We start from the raw sequence: 10453 nt of genomic DNA on the forward strand, positions 1-10453 counted from the left end.
TCTGCTTCAAAAGAGTTGCCCTTCTAGGTCTGCTTCAAAAGAGTTGCAGAAGAGTCGGACATTTTGGGTAGTTCTCGCATGATTTATTAAGATGCAAGAATTTAAAATAACCTGATTTTTTTTTTTCTTGCACTGAGTTTTCTTTGAAGGGTGCAGAAGCACAGGCTCTCATTTGTTCCCTTTCCCAAGCAGGGCAGCTGAATTCACTCGCAGTCCACTCACTTGAAGCAAAAAGCCAGGTTCATTGCGTAGCTCTTTATCTTGTTTTAAAGCCAATTGTTTGCTTCTGCCAACTCGTAATTGCACAGAAAGGCTGATGTCTGTGAGCGTGAAAGGAGGTTTTCTATCATTATGTCTAATGGCTGTTCTGCTCTGTTGGTGATTATTCATTTACCTCTGATGTTTGCAGCTCCTAGCAGCAGTTTCTAGAGGACTTGAGCAGTTTGGTGTTATTTCCTATGTGTCTTTCACAGAATCATTTGTTTTCTGTTCCAGGAAAACATCAACATCTTAATGCAATTTATTCCTCTGATTAATGAGAGAAGTAAACCCACCCATTTTTCTAATTTACACTCATTCTATTTAATAAGCTACAGTTGCAGGTACTCAAGAATATTTGAATTGATAACACACCTTGAAATTTTAATCCCTCTGTGGAAAAGAAAGCATTTTTACCTGATTAGTCTCACTTTTTCCTGCTGCCTGCTACAGGAAACAGAGGTATTAGGGAAAAAGAATTTTGCAATAATCAAATAAGTTTGGCAAAGAGAGATTTTTGTCTCTGTGTGCTCGCTGTGACCCACAAGGAGGGAGCTGGCTTTTGTCTGCCATGAGCAATAGGTCTGTCATTGGGAAATATAAATTACAACACGCTCTTTGTGAATCCCACGGCTGTGCCCAAAACACCATCATCCACTTCATAGACTAAAATACACATTCCCTACCTAGTCCATTTTGAAAGTCCATTTAGCGAAATAGTCTTTTTGTATAAAGACTGTAGAATTAAATTATTACTTAGTAAATGTGAAACAGGCCAAAATGAGGTATTTTTTGAGACAGTGCCGTGGTCATCAGTGGAGAGGTACGTATTTACAGAATATACATTTGGTCCAATCTGTACCGATGAAAAGCATGAGACTGCATTTTAACTGACATCCTGACACCTTAAATACTTGGATGATGGTCTGCAGCTGTAAGAGGCACCCATCGCCCCCACCTTTGGCTTTTGCAGACAGTTTTACACTTAAAAGGAAGTTAATTTCTTTAAGCCTTAAAGATAAACCTTTTTGCTTAAATTTTTCACAGGAAGAACTTAACTGTCTCTTACTGAATAAGTAATGATTTAATACATCTTAATCAGAGTATATGTCCTTCAGAGACTGAAGGTCTTGTGAAATTTCACGTACAGTCCATTTGTAACATCAATTTGACAAAGTTCAGTGCTTGTTTGGTGCCATCAAAAATGCAGACTCGTTTCGTCATCATCTCCCTTATGCTTTCTCTGAAGGACATAAAGTTACCAGCCCAGATCTCTTGTCTAGTTTAAATAGGTACCGAATGTATAATTTCTCACAGCAGTTATACTCATTTACTACCTCCTTTCTTGCATGGCCTGATACGTTACACTGTCACTTGATCAACGGGAATGTTTTTATACTGCCTTCCTATATAATTTACATGGAGCTTGGCATCTTTGGCCCCAGTTTTCCACAACAATGGAAATAACTGTTCAAGTGCTAACTCTACTGCAAAGTTTTCTAAAGCCAGCTGTTGAAAGATAACTCAATTTTCAATGTTTAGTTTGTTCTGTCTAAGCAACTCTATTTTGCTTCTCCAAGGAGTTAATCTGTTAATTAGTTCACCTGCCCATTCTTATTCAATTAAAAATAATTAATCCTCCAAAAGCATTTCTTCACAACATGGAAGGATTTGACCAGATTCTCTCCATTACTGTGGGGTGTTTTGCTGGGAGTCTGGTCACTGGCAGAAGATGTCAGCATATTGTGGATATGGTCACCAGCAACTTCCGAATCCAAAGTGCTGCAACAGAAGGTGAGAGCTTGGCAGTCCAAAATCTTTTCTGAAAAACAGCCAGTTCCGTACAACAAATGAAAAGCCAGGAACTTCAGCAGGGGAGAGGAGAAGATTTGCTTCTGGACGAATATTATCATTCTGTAAAATGTCCCTCAGGACTGATTCAGTGGGTATGAACAAGAGGCTCAAAAAGACAAATTTTGCTATGCAACTGAATAATTTGCCTTCCCTCAGTTTTACTGCTGCTAGTGGGCCTCATATGGGTTTTGCTGGCATGTGATGTAAGGTTCTCGTCACTTTGAGGAGATTTTTTTTAAAAGGCTGGATCATTTCATGCAATCATTAACCACCTCGTGCTGCTTGGCATGCTGAAATAATAAGGGTAATTGAATATCACGCTTCTGGGTGTGAGCTAATTGCCTGCAGGGCTCTGGAAGGATGTTTCTTCCCTGTACACCACATAGCATAATTGGATAGGTAATAGGCATTATGGGAGCCTTCCACCTTCCTCAAGAACATCAGTGCAGAAGGCAAAATGTCAAGTTAGATGAACAAATGATTTAATCCAGTATGGCAAGCCCTCTGCTCCTATGGCGCCATGGTGAGCAACTGGTTGGATTGCAGGATATGCACCTGCCATCATGTAATGAGGTCCTGAGTAACCTGGGTCATTATTTTAACCTGAAACAGCAGCAAAAGCCTCAAACTTCTCAAAATGCTCATCTCTATGGCAACCGCCATATAAAGTATTGTGCAGTTGTGAATTAATATGTATTTATGCTTAAATGAGAACCAGGAGCAACTATTCCTAGTTTTACAAGCACACCGTTGCCTGAATCCCTTTAATCTTCTCTGTGTGCTGCTGAATGTCAGGTAATGGAGAGGCACAGTGTGAGCTCAATTAGTTTAAAATCTTATCAGTATAATTGGGCAGGATGAGCTGTATTAGCTTGCCAAATAGGACTCAACACTTTGAAGTTATTTACTCCATTTTATATTCTTCCAAATGCAATTAATTGCATAACCATTAGCAACTAATATTAATTAATTAATGGGGTTCCAACATAATTGTATGTGATAGACATCACCAAATGAGTCCTTCGAGATGACTGGGAGGTAGGGAAGGGGATTGCTACCATGAATACCAAATCTCCTCATCAGACTGACTCACCTACAAATCATGTTCAGGAACGACTAGAAAAACGCTCAATGCTAAAGATGACTCTAGAGCACACACTGCCATGCCCACGGCCTCAGCATGGAGATGCGGGGTGTTATTAAATCAGAATAACCTTGGTGAAAACAGGAATCTCAAAAAGCTATGTAAAAGAATGACCTTAAGTGTTCAAGGCCAGGGTGGATGGGGCTTTGAGCAGCCTGATCTAGTGGGAGGTATCCCTGCCCATGGCAGGGGCGTTGGAACTACATAATCTTTAAGGTCCCTTCTAACCCAAACCATTCTAGGATTCTATGACTTCAACAAATTTCTGTCCTTCAAACTCTTTTTTACTAGCTAAACATTCTTCCCTACAATTTCAGCTAACTGGGGCCAAAATCTTTCCATGCAATAAGTCATTTACTCTGGGGTTTGTTTGCCAAGAAGCCCCACCCGTGCTTGTCAGCACACCCCTGCTCCATTTTCTGCCCTTCGCCACTAGAATAGCCTCTGCCTGAGAAAAGCAAGAACACAGAATCATAGAGTTGCCTCTGTTGGAAGGGACCTTTCAGATCATGGAGTCCAACCATCAACCTAACTCTGACAAAAAACACCACTAAACCATATCTGTAAGCACTGTGTCTACCCGTCTTTTAAATAATTCCAGGGATGGTGCCTCACCCACTTCCCTGGGCAGCCTCTTCCAATGCTTGATAACACTTTCAGTGTAAAAATTTTCCCTAATATCCAGTCTAAACCTCCCCTGGCGCAACTTGAGGCCATTTCCTCTTGTCCTATCGCCTGTTAGGAAGATACACTCATCAACATCAAAGGTATGTTCTGTGCTGCTATGCTTGCTGCCCTATTTTCTTGCAAGCGGCAATGCAGAAGCTAATCATTCACCATCCATTTGGTGAATTAAAGTCCTAGAATACTGTTCCTATTATGCCATTGGAAGTGCCGTCATGTATAGCAGCTGTAACCCCTGAATGCGTGTGGTTATCTCAGGTCCTGAACCATCTTACTAGCTAGAACAGGCTGTTATGATCCTGACCAATTTTCTGACGTGTCCATCATGCATTAGCAGGGTACTACTGTTATGATCCAAATTTTCAGGAGCAAACATTCATTTGACCTCCCTGACTTGGGCTGTCTAGGGAGCCTGTGTTTTGGGGGGATGAGTGTGTGAGCTGGGCTCCATCAGTACCCACTGATTTTTTGCAAGGACATGAGCACCTCTGATGCTCAGAAAGTATATCCTACCTAAGCAAATTCAGAAGCAACTAGAACTTAGTGGATTTTGATCAAAGTATTAGCTATAGGGTGTGATGGGTAGACCAACTACCTTTCTCATGATAGCTGTAATACAAATAGGTTTAAAACAGGTAAGGGATGACATGAAGTGAGATTTATTTTCAGAAAACCTTATTAGTTGAATATTCATTTTTAGCTACGCTTTTATCTGAATGTCCCCTGCTGTTTCTGCTGGATTCCTCTTTGCTTCTGTCCTTCGCTGTGGGACGGTGTTGTTATACACAATTAAACACATTTCCAATTTGTGCTCCTGAGACTGTGGCAGCTGTACTTCAATAGAGGGTGAAGACAGACCAGATGGATAGAAGGTGAAGTGCTGTCAGTCCTTTGGGATTGAAGATGCCACAGAAATGCAAACAGAACCTATAGTTTATAAGCGAAAATAATGTCTTGACAGTCTGATGAAAGACTAGCTCAGAAACACCTTATCCTCCCAAAAATTAAGATCTGGGAAGACTGATATGGGTGCACTGTCAAGGAGTTCATCTTTTTTGTCCTTTTTTAGCTGCCTTTTTTTTTTTTTTTTTATGAGAAACCATACCAATCTAATCTGAATGAGGAAAGTCACCTTCCCCGGTGCTCGGTTTCATTTTCCTCAAGCAATAGAAATGAAAATGAAAATTCCATTTTGAAAACATGAAAAGAGGAACATTCCCGTGAAGGCAGGAAAAAAATCTTCAATAGTCCCACAAGTAAAACTCTTTAAAACTGTCACTTACATCCTTAAAAAATGAAGGCCTGTGAGTCAGGCTGTTCAAAACCATATGCAGGTGCTGCACATATTTTTTTTTATCAAAGACCAAAAGAAACTGCAGTGACTTAAAAATTCAATAAATACATAGCAAAGGAACACTTGATAAAGGAAAAGAGGGGAGACAGAGATGAAGTCAAGTTAATTTGGAAGATGCTTTAAGAAAAGAATACGAACGCTGTTACAACAGTTCCTCTGGGACTTCCCGTTCTGTGCATTAGTCAGTAATGAAAGAAGGTGCTTATGCGTAGATCAACATTTAAATCCCTGATACTCTTGTCAAAGTGTTGCTTTTAGCTTTATCCTTTACTTCTCACTTTTCATACTGCATCTATTTCACATGCACGCATTCCTATTTCTTATAGGCCAGATGTTGCACATCCGAAGCAGTGCCAAGTCCTACGAGATCAATGAAACTTTTAATCTGAGCTGCAAAGCAGGATATCATTATGCTTCCATGTGTTAATCTTTATGACCCTGAGCAAAGCAACCACCTGTGGCGGGGTATGAATTCCCTGATCCCAGCAGTGAGCAACTTTTCACCTCGGCAGTTCTAGCCAAGCCAGAAGCACTGAATTGTGTGAAGATCTGCTCCCCTGTCGGGTTTACAGATCTGCCCTTTGTGTATATATTACAGCAAAGATTTCCAGCCAGCCAGCTTGACATTCTTCTGTGAATTGACTATGAAATTATACAGATAAAGGGCAGTATGCCCGGGAATGACCTATTCAAGCGTGGCAAATATTGACTGAAACAGAATATTTTGGATTATGAGGGGCTTGCTTGGATTTTTCCATAAGCAACTGGGACATACTCAGCATTTATATTCCCAACATCCCCACCTGCTTTACAGACATGCCATCCAGCCCCAGCAGCAAGAGGAGCTCATTGCACTGGCTGCTTTGTAGATAGAGACCTGAAAAAATTGCCCTTGCCCAAACTCATACGAAGGAATCTGGGTTTCTACAGGTACAAGTTTTTACCCAGTTTCGGAGAGGTAAAAGGAATAAAGGGAATAAATCTTGTGTTGCTGAGATCAGTGACCTGAAATCTCCAGGGAGAGAGGATGAGCGTGGATGGAGGAAACCTGCTCTTGCACCACGTGGTGCCCCAGGGACACGTAGCCCTGGCACAATCTGCTCTGTCAAGTGAGATCCAGACAAAAGCACTTTTAGGTGGGTCTCACAGGAACTTGCCCTTTCCACAGTGAAGTGTTTTCCCTGCAAAATGTTATCGGAGTTCCCTGGGCTCTCTTCTCAAGGTCTCCCCATTAGAGAGTTAATCACAGAAATTATGTGAGATATGCGGTAAACTGTAGGGGAGCTTCATCCTTCCTCCCTTTCATAGTAACTTACAGACGTTATTATGTGAAATGGGCAGCAGACTTCGATGAATATGTGGGTGACAAAAATTTTATTAGGATCCCACAAACACCAGGATCTGTAAAGGTAGAGCCTTTTTTCCCCTACTTTCTTGGGGATATTGGGAACATTTTGACAGAGTTGCTAAACCACACATACACATGGGTGTTTCAATAGTTTCTTCTCCTGGTGTGCTTTGCCTCACTTTCCAGGTCACTCATTTCCCTTTCAAGCTGGTTTCTCCAGTTATCCCATTTTTATAAAATTAAACAGCAATTTTTCTTGGTGTTTATCTTTGCCTGTCTGCCCAGGCAGGCAGCAGGTCAGCTTGGTGGGCAGGCAGGAGGTCCAGGCTCTTCACTGCCCTCCAAAACACGCTGGCAGGAGGCTGACCAACATTTCATCGCGATATCCCAAACACATTTTGTGACGACTCTCACAACCTATAAGAAGGCTCATGTGGCTTTTTCAAGTGTTAGTCCGTCTCTGGTTTTGTACCAGGCTTCAACGGCTGACATTTCTATAAACTATTCCTAAGGCTAATCCCTAAGGATGGATAAAGGGCATGGCGCGGTGAGCAAGGGGCTCCCTACCATTGACTTTGCTGTATTCTTCTCCCCTCCGAGGGGAAGAGATGCCCCAGGCGAGGAGTTTGGACCGTCAGCACCCACAACGCCGCTGCCACAGGCACTCACCAGCTTGGCTCCAGGGTATTTAAAGATCATTTATAGCTCTGAGGTGAGGGGCCGGCGTCTGCTGTGAGGCTGCCCTCAAATCTGCTCCTCTGGCACACAGGCGCTTCCCAGCAGGAGGGCACAGGCCGTCTGTGCACAACGGAGCTCTCCCAGATTGCAACAAACTCCCACAGCAGCTGAGAAAAATCACCTTGACATCCACTTTCAGGTCATGATTTTGTATGTCCTGTTTTTCATGGATATATTTCCTGAGGGATTTCAGCCTGGTTCAGAATTCCCCCACCGCGGCACAAGCTGTTTGAGAGCAGCAAATTAAGAGTGTGGGAATGGCTGCAAAGGCACGTGCCCTTTCCCTTTCCTTCTTTCCCCCAGAGTTACCATTTTGAGAAAACCACCAGTAAATCGGTGTTTTCTGTGACTGCTCTGCAACTAAAGGTAGAGTTGTCCCCCTTCAATTTTTATTTAAATGGTTTGGTCATTTAGGGAAAAGAAGAAAAAGACAACAGCAAAACCCAGTTCTTTACATCATAAATGTAATCTTCTTCTGTCTGAACTACAGCTTTTGCTGGCAGTATTTGAGTGTCTTATATAGGCTAAGAAGGGGAAGAAAGGAAACATTTCCCATTTGGTGAGGCAGCACCCAACCTTACCTCTCCTCCACTATGGTATACCTTTTCTTCACCTTTTTCATTCTAGCAAATGCTTGCAGGCTGTTGAACAAAACAGGGATTGTACATACACACTTTTTTTGTCTCTCATGATAGATGACAGCCTCAGAGCTGAGATCCAAAACCCAGTTAGGTTCTGGGGTACCAGTGGTGCCAACACGGAGCACTTCCACACCTTGTATACACCAGCCAGCAGAGATGGGATTTACAACACTATAGACATTAGAGAGTTTAGGCTTCAGAGCACAAATGTCACTGACTGGCTGTGGGTATCTTATCTTAAATGCTAATGTGAGCATATGCCACCACTTCTCTCATTTCTTCTGAAATACCAGAGATTATTGTCATATCTTTGGCACAATAGCCTACTCATAAGAATGCTTGCTTTGGAAATGAGCATAAAATCTGCAAGTTGCTTTACCAATAAGCACTAGGCTAGGCTGCAGTATGGTGGGATCGAGTCACCCACTCCCCCCACCATCAGGCCAGCACTGTGCCAGTGTGCGGAATGGGTTTGAAGTTTCATTGGGCCACAGAGAGGGAAAGCACAACAGAGATGTTGACGGTGGGATCTGGAGACCAGAACACTAATGGTTGACAAGGAGTCTGGCAGTGTCCTTCCCATTCTCCAGGATGTTTCTGGCCTGTTGAGAATCTTTAATATAAAGTGCCTTCAGGTGCTATACAGCTCAGCAGCTAGGGCCACATCCTGGGAGAAGTGGCCTTGAAACATTTTGGGCTAAGGAGTGAATTGTGCTGAGGGTCCCATTTTCTAGGCCAGTGGTTTAAGCCTTGGATAATCACAATGAGCACTACAGCCGTTGCCCCCTCCCCGCCACCCTGAAAGACAAGGGTGAGCCAGTAACTTCATTACAAAGGAGAGGTGTCTCCTCCGGGGATCATGCTGTGCCCCGTGTCCCAGGCAGGCAGAGGTGCTTACTTGAAGTTCTCCCAAGCTAGGTGGGGAGACGTCAGATTTGCCTCTGCCCTCTGATTTTCTATGAGGTATCTCCAGGTGACTCCTCAGTCAGCATGCAGGTGGCACATAGGGGCTGCGACACTTAACGGTATAGCCGCATCTGGTCCCTAAAACTTATATTGTTTGCTTCAGTTTTTTAGCTGGTAATAAAAAAAGCTTATTAAGAAACTTCTTGCTGCCTGCTCTGTAGCTGCAGCTCACACACCCAGAAATAAAGCTCTGGGAAAAGGGGTGCACACTGGGACAAGACTTTAGGAGACATAAACTAGAAACATGCTCGGGCACACACATGACTCTCATTCCTTTAAGTTATACTCCATTACTTCTAGGTCTTTTATCTATGCATTTATGCATCAGGATTTTTATAAATAAAATAATTCACCTGAATTACAGTAGTGCAAACACCAGAGGAGCCACACAGCAATGCTAATGTAATGATTGCTTTCACTTGGTTTTTTAATCACTTAGAAACGCAATTTGGTACCTGCAGGATTTTTGCATCTCCAGGCCTCTGCAAGATGGCCAGATGAGTGCAGGTGCTCACTTCCATCTTCGTGCTGGTGGCCTCTGACCAGGGGCAGTGAACAAATGGAAATCAGAGGAAAGCAAGAGTTAAAAGAATGAAATCTGTGTGGGAATGGCATGCCCACTTTATTTAATACCTTAATAAACCAGAAGGTTTTTGAGGCAGCAGATAGCAAACAGGGATAGAGGGAAAGAGCAGAGGTTTAGAAGTGACCTTTTAAATATCCACACCTAAACAAAGGCTCAGAGCAGTCAGTTTCACTTTAAAACAGAACAAAATGAGCAGTGCTGTTGGAGCCCTCACGCTCAGCAAAGCATTTGCAGATGAGCTTGTGTTTAGGTTTGGGCTAAGGTTTTGTTTATTCCCACTGGACTTCATCAAGCGCTTAATATTCTGTTATGTGTGTGCTTAACAGAGTACACGCTTCTCTGATGGAGGTGGTGGAGAAGAGATTAATTACACTCTGACTCTTCCAGTATAAAAACTAGGAGATACGAAATGCACTGCAAAACAAACAAAGTAATGTAGTTTTTCCTCCGGTGTGTAGCAGACTTGTGGAATTTCTTGCCAGAGGCCACTGTGAATGCTTGAAGCTTATGCCCACAGGAGACAGAGCCAGCGCTTGAACAGAGATATATTATAGATTAGTAAACAGAAATTACACCAGCTCTGGAAATTGCTTGAGCTACAAAGGGTCAGAGGCTGGGGGCAGCCAGTGGTACCCTCTGTTCGCCCTGGTCTAGCCCTGCCCTTGGCTTCTGCCTGCAGCCACTGCCCAAGTCAGGGCGTTGGGCTGGGTGAACCCTCAGAGTGACCTCCTGCAGCCGCTCTGTCAGTGAATGGCTCTGTGCAGCTATGGCCTGCGGGACAACACCATTATTCACCTCGCTTTAGAAATACCAAAGCCGGGACTAAGTCCCAGACCCTCTTTCCAGGATACACCCAGGATGCAACTCATGCTTTTAAACT

The sequence above is a fragment of the Rissa tridactyla genome, chromosome 3 (assembly GCF_028500815.1).
Source record: "Rissa tridactyla isolate bRisTri1 chromosome 3, bRisTri1.patW.cur.20221130, whole genome shotgun sequence".
Classification (NCBI taxonomy): Eukaryota; Metazoa; Chordata; class Aves; order Charadriiformes; family Laridae; genus Rissa; species Rissa tridactyla.